The sequence below is a fragment of the Palaemon carinicauda genome, unplaced genomic scaffold (genome assembly GCF_036898095.1).
Source record: "Palaemon carinicauda isolate YSFRI2023 unplaced genomic scaffold, ASM3689809v2 scaffold258, whole genome shotgun sequence".
Lineage (NCBI taxonomy): Eukaryota > Metazoa > Arthropoda > Malacostraca > Decapoda > Palaemonidae > Palaemon > Palaemon carinicauda.
In genome coordinates, this window is record NW_027170226.1 from 10,344 (window position 1) to 27,664 (window position 17,321).

The 17,321-nt window shown below is 48.4% G+C and overlaps 1 long non-coding RNA gene across 1 annotated transcript in view; it reads right to left on the bottom strand.

The window, feature by feature from the left end:
- Positions 1 to 263: 263 nt before the first annotated feature.
- The window catches only part of LOC137636245 (uncharacterized), an 87,997-nt gene continuing 70,939 nt past the window's right edge, over positions 264 to 17,321 (bottom strand). Inside the window, exon 3 of the long non-coding RNA XR_011043007.1 lies at positions 264 to 498. This is a non-coding gene — a long non-coding RNA (uncharacterized lncRNA). The remainder of the gene's footprint in view (positions 499 to 17,321) is intronic.

The window sequence follows — 17,321 nt, forward strand, 5'->3', positions numbered from 1 at the left end:
TAAAATATTTTAAGAACAATAACATCATTAATATAAATATTTCCTATATAAACTATAAAAACTTTAACAAAACAGGAGGAAGAGAAATTAGATGGAAAAGTGTGCCCGAGTGCACCCTCAAAAAGAGAACTCTAACCAGGGGTTTATAAGTAATTTGAAGATGAAACATTCTTATATTTTGTGAGCCACATAAGATACAATAAAAGCTATGATACTATGATACACTAAATCTTAATCACAATGACATTAATCAGACTTATACCTGCGCGATGCATCCTGAACCAACAGGTTTTCTATCGTTGTCAAACTTGACGAAAACTTTCCTCCAATTGGGCCCGAAGGCTTTTCTCATGCGATATTTTGTGAAGGCCCACGAGTGTGGCCGGATACGTCTCTGGAGGCGGGAAAACTGACGACAACAGGTGTCGGGGAGCAAGTCATGTCGAGTTGACATCCACTGGCCAAATTTGATGATGATGGGACCAGAGAGTTCTATAGCTGTAACATCAAAAACTACATAAATATTTTACAACCACTTAATGCTTCATAGAATGTAAGTTCATGTAGCTAAGATTGAGGATATAACAGTAATCTACAGTTCACTGTGGGTCATTAAAAACAGGTTCAATTACCTAAATAATGTATATTTATATTAAAAGATGATTAGGGGTACAGGGATTGTTATTACTATTATTATCACTAGCTAAGCTATAACCCTAGTTGGATAAGCAGGATGCTACAATCCTAAGGGGTCCAACATGGAAAAATAGCCCAGTGAAGAAAGGAAATAAACAAAATACATACGAATTAATAAATAATTAACCCTTTTACCCCCAGGCTATTTGGAAATTTCCAACCCTTAACCCCCAGGGGTTATTTTTTTCTCAGCACATTTTGCAGTATATTTTTTTAAAATCGCTCTAACAGCCGTAATTTTTGTCATAGAGAGGTCAGGTTGGTCTCATTCTCTTGGAAAATGCCCGAATTTTCTCAAAAAATTATCAAAAATATGGAAAAGAAAAATTTATAGCAGTTTTTTGCAAGGACGTACCGGTACGTCCATGGGGGGTAAAGGGATGAGTTTTGTGAAACGTACCAGTACGTACTTTGGGGGTAAAATGTTATTTTCATTAGTAAAATAAATTTTTGAATATACTTACCCGATGATCATGTAGCTGTCAACTCCGTTGCCCGACAGAAATCTACGGTCGGGATACGCCAGCGATCGCTATCCAGGTGGGGGTGTACACAACAGCGCCATCTGTGAGTAGGTACTCAAGTACTTCTTGTCAACAAGAACTCAATTTTCTCCTCGGTCCACTGGTTCTCTATGGGGAGGAAAGGCGGGTTCTTTAATTCATGATCATCGGGTAAGTATATTCAAAAATTTATTTTACTAATGAAAATAACATTTTTCAATATTAATCTTACCGGATGATCATGTAGCTGATTCACACCCAGGTTGGTGGGTGGAGACCAGCATACATGTTAACAAAGAAGCTAAGTATCCCGTATTTCATTTTATCAGTTATTCAAAATAACAAACATAAAATAAATAAGTACCTGGTAAGGAAGTCGACTTGAACTATTACTCTGCCTTTTTTAAGTACGTCTTCCTTACTGAGCCTAGCGGTCCTCTTAGGATGCTGAACGACTCCTAGGTGCTGAAGTATAAAGGGCTGCAACCCATACTAAAGGACCTCATCACAACCTCTAACCTAGGCGCTTCTCAAGAAAGAATTTGACCACCCGCCACATCAACCAGGATGCGGAAGGCTTCTTAGCCTACCGTACAACCAAAAGAACAACAATAAAAAGTATTCAAGAGAAAGGTTAAAAAGGTTATGGGATTATGGGAATGTAGTGGCTGAGCCCTCACCTACTACTGCACTCGCTGCTACGAATGGTCCCAGGGTGTAGCAGTTCTCGTAAAGAGACTGGACATCTTTGAGATAGAATGATGCGAACACTGACTTGCTTCTCCAATAGGTTGCATCCATAACACTCTGCAGAGAACGGTTCTGTTTGAAGGCCACTGAAGTAGCAACAGCTCTCACTTCATGTGTCCTTACCTTCAGCAAAGCAAGGTCTTCTTCCTTCAGATGAGAATGTGCTTCTCTAATCAGAAGCCTGATGTAGTAAGAAACTGCGTTCTTAGACATCGGTAGAGAAGGCTTCTTGATAGCACACCATAAAGCTTCTGATTGTCCTCGTAATGGCTTTGACCTTCTTAAATAGTACCTAAGAGCTCTAACTGGGCAAAGTACTCTCTCTAGTTCGTTCCCCACCAAGTTGGACAGGCTTGGGATCTCGAACGACTTAGGCCAAGGACGGGAAGGAAGCTCGTTTTTAGCCAAAAAACCGAGCTGCAAGGAACATGTAGCCGTTTCAGATGTAAAACCTATGTTCCTGCTGAAGGCGTGGATCTCACTTACTCTTTTAGCTGTTGCTAAGCACACGAGGAAAAGAGTTTTTAATGTGAGGTCCTTAAAAGAGGCTGATTGGAGCGGTTCAAATCTTGATGACATTAGGAACCTTAAAACCACGTCTAGATTCCAGCTTGGAGTGGACAACCGACGTTCCTTTGAGGTCTCAAAAGACCTAAGGAGGTCCTGTAGATCTTTGTTGGTGGAAAGATCCAAGCCTCTGTGGCGGAATACCGCTGCCAACATACTTCTGTAACCCTTGATCGTAGGAGCTGATAGGGATCTTACGTTCCTTAGATGTAACAGGAAGTCAGCAATCTGGGTTACAGTGGTACTGGTTGAGGAAACTGCATTGGCCTTGCACCAGCTTCGGAAGACTTCCCATTTAGACTGATAGACTCTGAGAGTGGATGTCCTCCTTGCTCTGGCAATCGCTCTGGCTGCCTCCTTCGAAAAGCCTCTAGCTCTTGAGAGTCTTTCGATAGTCTGAAGGCAGTCAGACGAAGAGCGTGGAGGTTTGGGTGTACCTTCTTTACGTGAGGTTGACGTAGAAGGTCCACTCTTAGAGGAAGAGTCCTGGGAACGTCGACTAGCCATTGCAGTACCTCGGTGAACCATTCTCTCGCGGGCCAGAGGGGAGCAACCAACGTCAGCCGTGTCCCTTTGTGAGAGGCGAACATCTGAAGTACCCTGTTGACAATCTTGAACGGCGGGAACGCATACAGGTCGAGATGGGACCAATCCAGCAGAAAGGCATCCACGTGAACTGCTGCTGGGTCTGGAATCGGAGAACAATACATCGGGAGCCTCTTGGTCATCGAGGTAGCGAATAGATCTATGGTTGGCTGACCCCACAGGGCCCATAGTCTGCTGCAAACATTCTTGTGAAGGGTCCACTCTGTGGGGATGACCTGACCCTTCCGGCTGAGGCGATCTGCCATGACATTCATATCGCCCTGAATGAACCTCGTTACCAGTGAAAGCTTTCGATCTTTAGACCAAATGAGGAGGTCCCTTGCGATCTCGAACAATTTCCTCGAATGAGTCCCTCCCTGCTTGGAGATGTAAGCCAAGGCTGTGGTGTTGTCGGAGTTCACCTCCACCACCTTGTTTAGCTGGAGGGACTTGAAGTTTATCAAGGCCAGATGAACCGCCAACAACTCCTTGCAATTGATGTGAAGTGTCCTTTGCTCCTGATTCCATGTGCCCGAGCATTCCTGTCCGTCCAGTGTCGCACCCCAGCCCGTGTCCGATGCGTCCGAGAAGAGACGGTGGTCGGGGGTCTGAACAGCCAATGGTAGACCTTCCTTGAGAAGAATGCTGTTCTTCCACCACGTTAGAGTAGACCTCATCTCTTCGGAAACAGGAACTGAGACCGTCTCTAGCGTCATGTCCTTTATCCAGTGAGCAGCTAGATGATACTGAAGGGGGCGGAGGTGGAGTCTCCCTAACTCGATGAACAGGGCCAGCGATGAAAGTGTCCCTGTTAGACTCATCCACTGCCTGACTGAACATCGGTTCCTTCTCAGCATGCTCTGGATGCATTCTAGGGCTTGATTGATCCTTGGGGCCGACGGAAAAGCCCGAAAAGCTCGACTCTGAATCTCCATACCTAGATAGACAATGGTCTGGGATGGGACGAGCTGGGACTTCTCTATATTGACCAGGAGGCCCAGTTCCTTGGTCAGATCCATAGTCCATCTGAGATTCTCCAGACAGCGACGACTTGTTGGAGCTCTTAAAAGCCAGTCGTCTAAATAGAGGGAGGCTCTGATGTCTGCCAAGTGAAGGAATTTCGCAATATTCCTCATCAGTCTGGTAAACACAAGAGGTGCCGTGCTTAGGCCAAAGCACAGGGCTTGGAACTGGTACACAACCTTTCCAAAGACGAACCTTAGGAAAGGTTGGGAGTCTGGATGGATGGGGACGTGAAAGTACGCGTCTTTCAGGTCTAACGAGACCATCCAGTCCTCCTGCCTGACCGCTGCTAGGACCGACTTCGTCGTCTCCATCGTGAACGTCTGCTTGGTGACAAAAGCATTGAGAGCACTGACGTCCAGCACCGGTCTCCAACCTCCTGTCTTCTTCGCTACCAGGAAGAGACGGTTGTAGAAGCCCGGGGATTGATGGTCCCGGACTATGACTACCGCTTCCTTTTGTAGCAAGAGCGACACCTCTTGTTGCAACGCTAGCCTCTTGTCCTTCTCCTTGTAGTTGGGAGAGAGGTTGATGGGAGATGTAGCTAGAGGGGGACTGCGGCAGAACGGAATTCTGTATCCCTCCCTTAGCCACTTCACAGACTGAGCGTCTGCACCTCTGCTCTCCCAAGCTTGCCAGAAGGTCTTGAGTCTGGCTCCCACTGCTGTCTGGAGAGGAAGAAAGTCAGAACTTGCCTTTTGCGGACTTGGAACCCTTCTTGGATTTGCCACGGTGACTGTCGGCACGGGTACCTCCTCTGCTGGAGGTTCTGCCACGAAAGGGCGGGATGAACCGAGTTGCAGGAGTGTCCACTGCTGCAGGGTGGAAGGGTCTAGGCACGGAAGGTAAGGTTTTAGCCTTACGTGCAGAAGATGCCATCAGATCATGGGTATCCTTCTGGATAAGAGAGGCAGCCATCCCCTTAATCAGCTCCTCCGGAAACAGACACTTGGAGAGAGGAGCAAACAACAACTCTGACTTCTGGCAAGGAGTGATACCAGCCGATAAGAAGGAGCAAAGATGTTCTCTCTTCTTGAGCACTCCCGACACGTACGAAGCCGCAAGTTCACCAGACCCATCCCGGATGGTTTTGTCCATGCTGGACATGATCAGCATGGCAGAGTCCCTATCTGAAGGGGAAGTCTTCCTGCTTAAGGCTCCCAAACACCAATCGAGGAAGTTGAAGATCTCGAAGGCACGAAAGACTCCCTTCAACAGATGATCCATATCGGAAAAGGACCAGCAGATCTTCGATCGTCTCATAGCCAACCTGCGGGGAGAGTCAACCAGACTTGAGAAGTCGCCCTGGGCAGAGGCAGGAACTCCCAAGCCGGGTTCCTCTCCCGTGTCATACCAGACGCTCGACTTGGAAGCAAGCTTGGTAGGCGGAAAGATGAATGCAGTCTTTCCCAGTTGCTTCTTGGAATGCAACCACTCTCCCATAACCCTCAAAGCTCTCTTAGAAGATCGTGCGAGAACAAGCTTGGTGAAGGCAGGCGCAGCAGACTGCATGCCCAGAGCAAACTCGGAGGGAGGAGAGCGAGGGGTTGCAGACACAAACTGCTCAGGATACAAGTCCCTGAACAAGGCAAGGACTTTACGAAAGTCTAAGGAGGGAGGCGTAGACTTGGGCCCTTCAAAGTCAGAGTGTGGCTCATCCAAGTGTGCAGCTTCGTCATCCGATACTCCATCATCCGAAAGCTGAGTAGGAAGTGGCAAAGGCAGAGCAGAAAGCTGAACGGCTGAATCCGGCAGAACGGGTGCATGCGTAGCTGCGGATCCAACATCATGCCGCTGCTGGTCTGTCTGCGAGCTGGCAACAACAAAAGCAGAATGCTGGTGCGTGGGTGGGGCTGCGGTGGGTTGCGGAGCATGCTGTATGGTATGCGGAGCATGCTGTATGGTATGCGGCGCATGCCGCATGGGTTGCGGAGAAAGCCGCATAGTGCTGGAACCCGGCAGCTCTACAGCAGCAAGAACATGCGTCTGGCAGGGAGGACTGCGCATCGGTGGTGGAGCTCTCACAGGTGGAGTGTGGGAGCAGGCAGCCGCAGTATCTGCTGAGCGCACAACCTCGGCGGGTTGTAGGTTAACAGGTGCAGTGTTAACCTTCTCAGCATGATACTCCTGCATGAATGCCGCAAGCTGAGACTGCATAGTCTGCAGCATGGACCACTTAGGGTCTACCGTGGTTGGAGCAACAACAGACGGAGCAGAGGCCTGTTGTGGAACCACTCTACCTCTCTTGGGAGGTGTGCAGTCATCAGATGACTGCAGCGAGTCCGAACTGACCCAGTGGCTACACCTGGGCCGTTGGACTCGCTCGGAAGGGACCTTACGTTTGAGCGGTCGTGAGACCTTGGTCCATCGTTTCCTCCTGGAAACTTCTTCCACAGACGAGGAATGTAAGGGCTCATTCGTCTGTTTGTGGATGGGACGATCTTGAACAGATACGTCCGCAACCACTGAGGATACATCCGTGCGCCGATCAAGGCCTGCCGAACCCTTTGGTCCTTCGACATTGCTTCTCCCCTGGGCTTGGGAGCTTGCAAGAGGTCCCGGACTGGGAGGACGACTGGCACGCACAGATGTACCCTCATGCGCAACACTGACACTGACACTTTTCACATCACTAGCACTAACACTTCCCACTGCACTTTTCGCTTTCAGCTCTCTGACATCTGCCAAGAGCTGATTACGGTCATTAGCCAATGACTCCACTCGGTCACCTAGAGCCTGAATGGCACGCAACATATCCGCCATGGATGGCTGAGCACTAGTAGCAGGTTCGGGAGTCACCACCACAGGGGAAGGAAAAGGTTGAGGGGCATGGGGAGAGGAAAAATCCACAGAGCGAGAAGAACTCCTCCTGATTCTCTCCTTCTCTAACCTACGTGCATTTTTGAGGAATTCGTTAAAATCGAATTCCGAAAGCCCAGCGCATTCCCCACATCGATCTTCCAATTGACAGGTTTTACCCCTACAATTGAAACAAACGGTGTGAGGATCTAAAGAGGCCTTCGGAAGACGCCTAGCACAAGTCCTAACACTACACTGCCTGTATTTAGGGACTTGAGACTGGTCAGACATCTTGAATTTAGAAGTAGTCAAGGGGGAATTCCAAAATCTAGCAAAGTTCGTTAACAATTAATCCAAATTAATTCCAAAAGCTTGCTAAGCTAATGATAAAGCTTCCTGAATAGCGAAGGCTAAACTCTAGAGTAAATACATCACCAAATCGTGAACAACAACTCCAGAATCAACAGCGTATCCAAGTAGGTCTTGCCGGCGGCACGACAGAGGAAAAATTGAGTTCTTGTTGACAAGAAGTACTTGAGTACCTACTCACAGATGGCGCTGTTGTGTACACCCCCACCTGGATAGCGATCGCTGGCGTATCCCGACCGTAGATTTCTGTCGGGCAACGGAGTTGACAGCTACATGATCATCGGGTAAGATTAATATTGAAAAAGGGTTAATATAAAATATCATAAGATCGGTAACGTTAAAATAGACCTGTCATATATCGTAAATTATGAAGAGACTTACGTCAGCCAGTTCACTGCAAGTTTGAACTTCCGGAGTTCCACTGATTTACCTGCCTAATAATGAATATTTAAGCCACAATCTGGTTGCAGCTGGAATAAAACTTCTAGAATACAGTGTAGTATTGAGCCTTATGATAGAAAAGGCATGGCTGTTAGAATTAACTGGATACATAGTACCATGTACAGGATGATACAGTCTGATTGGACTGGATTATAGTAACACCTCTAGGTATGAAATTAACTCGTTCCAGAGTGGCTTTCGCTTCGTGATTTTTTCGTATGATGGCAGTATGACATGTAAATCGCCTGATTCGTTCCAAGTCCTACAAAAACACATCAAATTTATAATAAAACTTTAACCACAATGAAATTCAGCCAAATACATTTGAATCATCCCATATACCTAACCTAACTATTAATAACTGTAAATGAAGTAGTTATTAGAACATAATGCAATAATAAATAGAAAATTATACAATATGTACAGTACAATACTGTACATATACGAAATATATGAGATTCTACCGCTTGAGAGTTATGGGGTTTTTTGACTGGCCAGATAGTACTACACTGGCTCCCTCTCTGGTGACGGCTCATTTCTTTTTTTTTGCCTATTCTTTACACAGTCTCCTCTTTCTTCATACACTTGACAACACTGAAATTACCAAACAATTCTTCTTTGCTCAAGGGGTTAACTACTGCAATGTAATTGTTCAGTGGCTACTTTCCTCTTGGTAAGGGTAGAAGAGACTCTTTAGCTATGGTAAGCAGTTCTTCTAGGAGAAGGACACTCAAAAATCAAACCATTGTTCTCTAGTCTTCCGGCCCACTAGGTGACACAATTGATAGCTTTTTAGTTGGAATTACCCCTAATGAGTCAATATGAATTAAATACAACACAATAACGTGTTCAAATAGAAATAAATTTCTACCTCATACTTGGGTCGAACACCAAACCCTTCAAATGAAAGGCCAGGTCGCATCCAACCATGCCACCAGAAGCCCAAAAGAAGTCGGAACCTAATTGCTACCTGCAGTTCAGGATTTACCTGGTGAAACATCAGTCTCTTACCAGCAAGTTTTCCCCGACTTCCCGGCCCACTAGGTGACACAATTGATAGCTTTTTAGTTGGAATTACCCCTGAGTCAATATGGATGAAAATCAACACAATTTCATGTTCAAATAGAAATAAATTTCTACCTCATACTTGGGATCAAACCGTAAACCCTTCAAATGAAAGTCCAGGTCGCTTCCAACCATGCCAATTAATTCCAATAGTTTTATTTGAAATGCTTCTCTCATATTTTATTTACTTGTACTGTGAGTTGAATCGCATAACGTTAACGGGAGTTTCATTCATATTGCCGATGCACGATATTTTATAGTTTTGAGCTCTGTGGTCCTTGATTACAGTATAAAGCTTAGGAAATTGATTATTATGGCTTCATCAGTGAGCATTAAGTAGACACTTTGCAAAGAAAAAAAGATTTCATTTATTACAGAGAGAGAGAGAGAGAGAGAGAGAGAGAGAGAGAGAGAGAGAGAGAGAGAGAGAGAGAGAGAGAGAGAAAGTATTCACATGATAACTAATAATAATAGCTTTAAACAAAATGTATGAAAACCATATACAGTACAATTAAATGTAAATAAATAAGCATAACATTGATAGGAACGAAGTAGTGAGGGTGAGAACGGGTGTAAGAAATGAGTTAGCAGCTAGAGTGGATATGAATGTGTTGAGGTGGTTTGGCCATGTTGAGAGAATGGAAAATGGCTGTCTGCTAAAGAAGGTGATGAATGCAAGAGTTGATGGGAGAAGTACGAGAGGAAGGCCAAGGTTTGGGTGGATGGATGGAGTGAAGGAAGCTCTGGGTGATAGGAGGAAAGATGTGAGAGAGGCAAGAGAGCGTGCTAGAAATAGGAATGAATGGCGAGCGATTGTGACACAGTTCCGGTAGGCCCTGCTGCTTCCTCTGGTGCCTTGGTGCCTTGGATGACAGCGGAGGTAGCAGCAGTAGGGGATTCAGCATTATGAAGCTTCATCTGTGGTGGATAACGGGGGAGGGTGGGCTGTGGCAACATAGCAGTACCAGCTGAACTCGGTTGAGTCCCTTGTCAGGCTGGGAGGAATGTAGAGAGGAGAGGATCCCTTTTTTGTTTCATTTGTTTGATGTCGGCTACCCCCCAAAATATGTAACATTAATAGAAAAAATATTTTATGATCTGTTATTTATTTATCGAAATGAAAGACAAATAAATAGTTAATGTGTTTGATATGTGTAGTAGTATTGTGAGTCTGTACGTAGCAGAAAGTTCTGTCCATTGTTTTATTTTTAACTTGAGTCTATACTTATTGATATAAAATTAATTGTAAATAAATAACCATTAGATTAAAAGGAAAAATGTTACGATCATTTATTTAATTACCGAAATGAAAAAAAAAAAATCGCTAATGCATTTTTATGCATGCGTAGTAGCATTGTGCGTTCATACATACCAGACAGTACTATTATTTTCTTTTTTACTTCAATATGTACTTGATATAAAACTAATTGTAAATAAATAACCACTAGACTAAAAGGAAAAATACTTTATGATCTGTGTATTTATTTATCGATAAGAAAGAAAAATAAATCGCTAATGCATTTGATATGGATACGTAGTAGAATTGTGCGTTCGTTCATACCACACAGTACAGTTCCTTGTGGTTTTTACCTTAAATATGTACCTATTGATATAAAATCACAAATTTTAAGTAAATTGTATTTTTCCTAACATTACTTACCTCGACTACTTTCTTAGGAGTATCTGGGATCTCCTCCCAACCGACCAGAATTTTGTGTAGTTTACCCTACTCCCGTTTTCTATGCGGGGTAACCTCTGGCGGAGTGATACGTGCCATGAGGTGACCCGGGGTCAGAGAGCATGCTTGCTCAGGTCTCGATCTCCAGTAAGTTTTTGACAGATAGGTTTCTACAAAGTCCTGTAAGGCACTCGGGGCAGGATGGGCGGGCCATAACCCGAAAGTAGTTCGAGGTAAGTACTGTTAGGAAAAATACAAATTACTTAAAATTTGTGATTTGTTCCAACACGGAGTACTTACCTCGAACTACTTTCTTAGGAGACTTACACCTTAGGAGGTGGGAGTGGCCTTCCGGACTTAGAGACCGTGATGCGGAGAGAAAAGGAACCTAGATAGGAGGCTAGGTTCTGCTGACCCCAAAGGAAACATGAGAAAATAGGGAAAACTATGCAAAAACCTCTCTAGTGTATAAGTAACCCACCTCTGCAAAAATCCTTGGAGATGCATTCCTCCGCTGACAGTGTATCTCATGGCAATTAAAGGATTTAAAGGTCATATAGGGGAAGGTGATAGGGGAAAAAAGGGGTAAGGAAGGAACCTGTGTCTCTTGGACTTACCGCCCGCGGCTTCCCCGGGGCTAGACCTTTAAATCTTTTGAAGCGTGGAAATGGCGGGACCGAGAGAGAACCTGACCAAGGATCTCCTCGAACAATCCTTCAAGTAGTGAGCCGTAAAGGTAGACTGTCTAGACCATGTACCTGCCCTCAGGATTTGGCCCACTGCCATGTTCTTTCAAAGGCCAACGAAGTACTCAGTCCTCTAATGTCGTGGGGTCTAGGCCTTCCGGGAAGAGGGACCCCTGCACTGCTGTAGGCTTACATGATCACCTGGCGTAGCCGGAAGGAGATCGTATTTTTGGAGGCCGGCTTCTTCACCAGTCCTGAGGAGACGAACAGACTCTTGGTTTCGGGGCGAAGTTTGGCCGTCCTCTCTAGGTACTTCCGTACTGCCCTGACTGGACACAGAAGCAAGTCCCTCGGGTTGTCCGAACGCGGGATAGCTGGCACTGAGAACCCTTCAAACTTGGGGTCCCAAACAGCTGGATTCTGAGTCTTGGCTACGAAGAAGGGTAAGAATCTGAAGGTAGCTTCTCGCCAGCCCTTCGAGTGTGAGATCTCGTAAGACAGGCCATGAATCTCACCTACTCTTTTTGCTGATGCCAGATCTAACAGAAGGACTGTCTTGAGGGTGAGCTCCTTGTCTAGAATGTCTTTGAGAGGCTCGAAGGGAGGTTCCAAAAGCATCTTCCGTACCCTAGCCCCATCCCACTGGGGCACTCTAGCAGCTTGGGGGGAACACGACTGCTCGAAGCTCTTGATGAGCATCAAGATATGTCTGGAGGCACCTAGGTCGATGCCCTTCAGGAGGAAGACTTGGCCCAGCGCTGCCCGGACTCCTTTAATGGCTGGGATGGACGTGCCCACTTCGTCCTTGAGATAGGCCAGGAAGTCTGCTATCTCGTGAATGGAGGCCCCTAACGGACTGATGTTCTTCGAGGAGCACCTCTTAGTAAAGGTAGCCCACTTCGCCTGGTACACCGCGACTGACGAACGTCTCAGGTACCCTGACATCCTCGATGCCGTCCTCAACAAATATCCTTCCTTTCTCAGGAGATGCTCGATAACCTCCAGTCATGAAGGCGGAGGGACCGAGGGTTTTCGTGGAACCTTTGGAAGTGAGGCTGCCGGAGGTCTGGTCTGTCTGGAAGTGGCCAAGGTGGAAGGCGTGCCAGTTCCTTTAGATCCTCGAACCACTCTCTCTCCGGCCACCAGGGCACTACCAAAGTCATCCACAGGTTGGCCGCCCGTCTCACCCTGTTGAGGACCTGTCTGAGCATCCCGAAGGGAGGGAAGGCGTAAACGTCGAGGTTGTCCCAAGGGTGTTGGAAGGCGTCCTTGAACGCTGCTGCTGGATCTGGCACAGGAGAACAAAACATAAGGAACTGTGCGTTTAGTCTTGTGGCGAAGAGGTCTATCACTGGTGAGCCCCACTTCAGGATGAGGGTTTTGACCACTTCTGGGTGTAGGGACCACTCGGGCCCTATCACTTGACCCATCCTGCTGAGGCCATCGACCAGGACGTTCCTCTTCCCCGGAATGAACCTGGCTGAAATATTGATTTGTTCCACTTTGGCCCATTCTAGGAACTCCAAAATGAGACTGCACAGTTCCTTCAACTTCAGTCCTCCTTGCTTTTTCACGTAGGCCAACACCGTAGCGTTGTCGCACATCAGAGCCATGGTGTTTCTCCGGAGTAGATGGACGAACTCTAGGCACGCCCTTTGTATGGCTATCACCTCCAGCACGTTTATGTGCAGGTTTGTCTTCTCGACTTCCATTTTTCCCTTTTGGCATTTTGTCGAGAAGATGGGCACCCCAGCCCTCCTTGGATGCGTCCGTGAACAGGAGCATCTCCGGAGGGTTGGCTGCGAAGGGCATTCCCTTGAGGGTGTTCGTTCTGACGTGCCACCACTCCAGGACTTCCTTCGTCTCTGGGGACACCGGGACTATCTTATGCGGGGAGTCCTATCAGTCTTTGCCAGTCCTTGGCTCTCCTGGGCTGGCTTGACAGGAAGGGCCGGAGTATCTGTTCTAGGTTGTCTAGTCTCTCCACGGAGGGGAAGGCTCTCACCCACGGGGAGTCTAGGACCATCCATAGGTAGGTCATCCTGGTGGAAGGTATCAGCTGGGACTTCTCCAGGTTGATGATGATACTCAAGACGTTGCAGAACTGCAGGAGCTTCGCGCCTTGCTCCCTCAGTACTTCCTCTGAGGCTGAAAGCAACAACCAGTCATCTAGGTACCGAATCAGGAGGATGCCCTGTTCGTGTGCCCAGGCTGAAACTGTTGCGAAGACCCTCGTGAAGATCTGAGGGGCTGTCGACAGTCCGAAGCAGAGGGTTTTGATCTGCAACGTTTGGGTACCCCATTTTACCCTTCGGTACTTCCTGCTGGAGGGATGGACAGGGACCTGGAAGTAGGCGTCTTTGAGGTCTATGGACCTCATGATGTCCTCCTCCTTCAAGGCCGCTAAGACCGACTTCGGAGTGTCCATCTTAAAGTCAGTCTTGCACACGAATTTGTTGAGGGCTGAGAGGTCTATGACCAGTCTCCAGCCCCCCCGCCCCCCCCCCCCCCCTGCAATATATAAGGGTTTGTGACTGAGAAAACTTTAGTGGTTTGTGTGTATGAAACATATTTGATTTTCTTTTTTTTTCTTTTGTATCCCTCAAGCCCCCCTTTTTCCAAAAATGTCTTTATTTGTTATTGTTCCTTTCCAGGTATTGACAGCAGCCCCTACACTTAGTAGGGAGTGTAAGGGAGAGCGAATTTAGAATATTTCCTGTTATCAGTCTGTACTAGTCTGTGATGCTGTTCTATATCCATACCTTGTAACTAGAAGTAAGCTACTGTGTTGCTATATGAGAGTGTCATGAACATTAAATAGTTAACAGGAGCTATTGAAATGGCATATCTGGTCAGAGGCCCAAGAAGTGAATTCCGATGTTAGGAAGAGAGTGACTTTTGAGTTTAGTATGAATTCAGACTTATTCAAAACCCCTTCCAAGATTGAGAGATTTCAAATGTACTGCTGACAAACTTTTCGAGACATTTTAATGGTGGGCCCGCAGAGACCTGCACAGCAGCGTATGCGGCTGAACTGTTCAGAATATAAAAATATTGTAAGTGACTTTGCAGCTTAGTGGTGAACTGGATATTGAAGGGACAGTATTGATTCAGGGGAAAGTATGGTAGCACAGTATTTTCACAGATCTATATTTTCTTATGGGTAATTTCTAGTTTGTTTGTTATTTGTGGAGCTGGAGTGTAAAGGACTGATAATTTTGCCCTAAATTTGGTTATTGGAATTGACAGATAAATATTCATAAATAAAGATTTTTTTCTTGTTTTTAGGAATACAGCATTTCATTTCAGAACCTCTCACCACGGTGTCTTCTCCTCCACCACTGTTTTTTGAAGCTCATAAATACAGTAATTTATCATAATTCTTTTCTCCCACACTGTGTTCCGTTATTAATTATAATATTCCCTTTCACCTAATGTTCTTATACCTTTATTTATAATCCAGCTCGCCCAATGAAAGGTATGATAAAAAACAAGATTCAAGCTGGGTCCCCTTGCCCAGTATAAATCAAGGGGTGGTGCCCAGAGCTCCGTTCTCTTGACCTGTTACTTAAGTTTTGTTGGGTATTACACCGTCGTATATTTGTTGTGTAGTGAACGTCGGGTTGTGGTCGGCATTCGGACACTAGGCAGTTCGGGTGCTACCTCTGGCCACAGTTCGCAAACCACTACACCGCCTTCTCCACCAGGAAGAGCCTGCTGTAGAACCCTGGACCCGGGTTCTTGACTGGTTCTACTGCCCCTTTCGCCAGTATTGCCGAGACTTCTTCCTGCAATGCTGCTAATCTCAAGGGGTCCTTGGGTGCCAACCACTCCGCCTGATGATCTGGGATCAGAGGTGGGGGGGTCCGCTAGGAAGGGAACCTGTACCCCTCCTTTAGTACTGCTACGGTCCACGGACCCGATCCGTGGTCCCGCCATGCTTTCCAAGAACGTTTGAGGCATCCCCCCACCTGAGGCGTCGGCCGGAGTAGGGGGCCTACCCTCCTACCTCCTTCGAGAGGCGCGGCCTGAACGCCCTCTCCTGGAGCCCGAGTAGGATGGTCTGAAGGCTAACTGTGGAGTCTAAGCTCCTCTACAGGGGGGGCGAGGCGAGGTAAAGATTACGTGTGCCAACGTCTACATCCGACGGGCGGACGGAGCCGAAGAGACATTGGGCAAAGATGCGGGGGGCCTCTCCAGCGGCCACTGAGGCAGGCACTGGAGCGGCAAGAGCCCTGTTCGACCCGCTAGGGGGGAAAGCGACTTTGCCTCCATCACGGATGGAGCCGTCGGGATGGGGGTAGCCGTCATGGGTGTGTCAGCAGCCGCCTCCGATGCTTGGATGGGGCTGGCCGAGACGATGGAGCGGCTGGCTCCATCATGGATGGAGCCACTGGGACTGAGGTAGCCGTCATGGGTCTACCTCCTCCCAGGGAATCCGTGGGGTGTGAGTACCCTGGCATACCAGTGGTTGACCTCGAAGCCTGAATGGAGCTGCCGTGGTACCAGGTATTGATGCCATGCTGCCGGGTAGAGCCTGCGGCTACCTCCGCTGGACGAATGGAGCTCCTGCCGAGATCCATAGAGCTGCGGGCTTCCCCGTGCTGGCTGGTTGGTTCCTTCGTTCAGGGCGGGCCATCGAAGAACCGCAGGCCCGGACAAGGCTGCCAGTCCAAAGGGGCGACTCTCTCCGCTGGGCGGGTGAGGTCGGAACCTTCGCGGGCTTATGCCTGTCAACTGAGACCTGGTGCAATGACTTCCGTCGATGATCGGGTCTGCCGGAGGAGATGTACCGCGAGGATGGCGAAGGAGCTCTAGGGAGCCAGCCAGTGAGGGCCTCTGCTGCACGGGGGTATCTACCAACCTGCTGAGGCCCGAGAGCCAGTCCTCATCCGTCGCGGGCTTCTGTTCGTCTAGCTTGTGGTGACGTCTGATGAGGGCTAGTACTTTTCTGTACGCGGAGGCCCCGTCCGCGGAGCCTTCCGCGCTATCTCCTAGGCCTTCCGTCGGATGCTCCCCTGCCTTAGAAGGTGCACCTACGACGGGGGGCCCCCTTGGGGTGGAGGCATCCTTTTGTCGTGGTACGACTTCGGCGGTTCTGGATGGAGGACAGACATCGCTGCTGGGACGGAGGCCTCCGTCCTGGACTAGTCTCTACCCACGGAGGACCAAGCTGCTGCGGGCTTCCTCGTAAGTACTGGTTGTCTTTCACGTTCTGGCCGGCTTGTCGAAGTCTTGGAGGCTGGGACACGGCTGCCAGACCGAAGGGGCAACTCCCTCCGCTGGGCGGATGGAGTCGGAACCTTCGCGGACTTATGAATGTCTGCCGGAGCCTGAAGTGAGGATTCCCTCCGAAGTTCAGACCTGCTGTAGGGGACGTACTTCGGAGCGGGAGAACGAGCCCTTGGTAGCCCGCCATAGGTACCCGGAACTGCTGAAGCTCCCAGGAGGTGGCTGCGTGGGATGGCGACACGCACCCATTCCTCCCTAGGGGAACGACTTCTTCTGTGCCTCCTTCTGGGGGATCTAGCGTACCTCCTGGCGTGACGAGATTTGGAACGTGAACGGGAACGGGACCTCCTTCTGCGGGACCTCTCTCGCCTCCTCTACTGGCACCTCAGCGCTCCATCCTCCGAGTAGAAAGAGTATGACTCGAAAGAGGAGCCCGAAGATTTGTAGGACCGCACCGAAGGGTCCGAGTCGTCCCGCAACGCTGGGGGTTCATCGTGTCGGTCCGTAGGTGACGAAGGCTCCAGGAAGAAGGGAGGGAGCGTTGCTGAAGGCGCTGGGGGAGAGCGAGGTAACTTCTTGCTGGGGAACCACGCCTCGAACTCTTCCTCCAGTCTCATGGGCGACCTGAAAGACGTCCTCGGCGACGCCCATGCGAGGGGATCCGATGATGGTGAGTCCTCCTTCTCGTCGTCTCCCCCGGCTGCAGACGTACCTGATAAGGCCCATGAAGCGGGGGAAGTGGCTGCAGCAGCCTTTCCCCACATAGGAACATCGGAAGAGACGGGCCCCGCTTGCACCAGGACTCCGTCCTCCGAACACACTCCCGTCCCTCCCTCAGGCCCCCCACTTGCCTGGACTGACAAACATCCCCACTAGCAGAAATCTCAGACTCCTGGGGAAGAGCAATGGGTCTCTTCCCCGCAACTG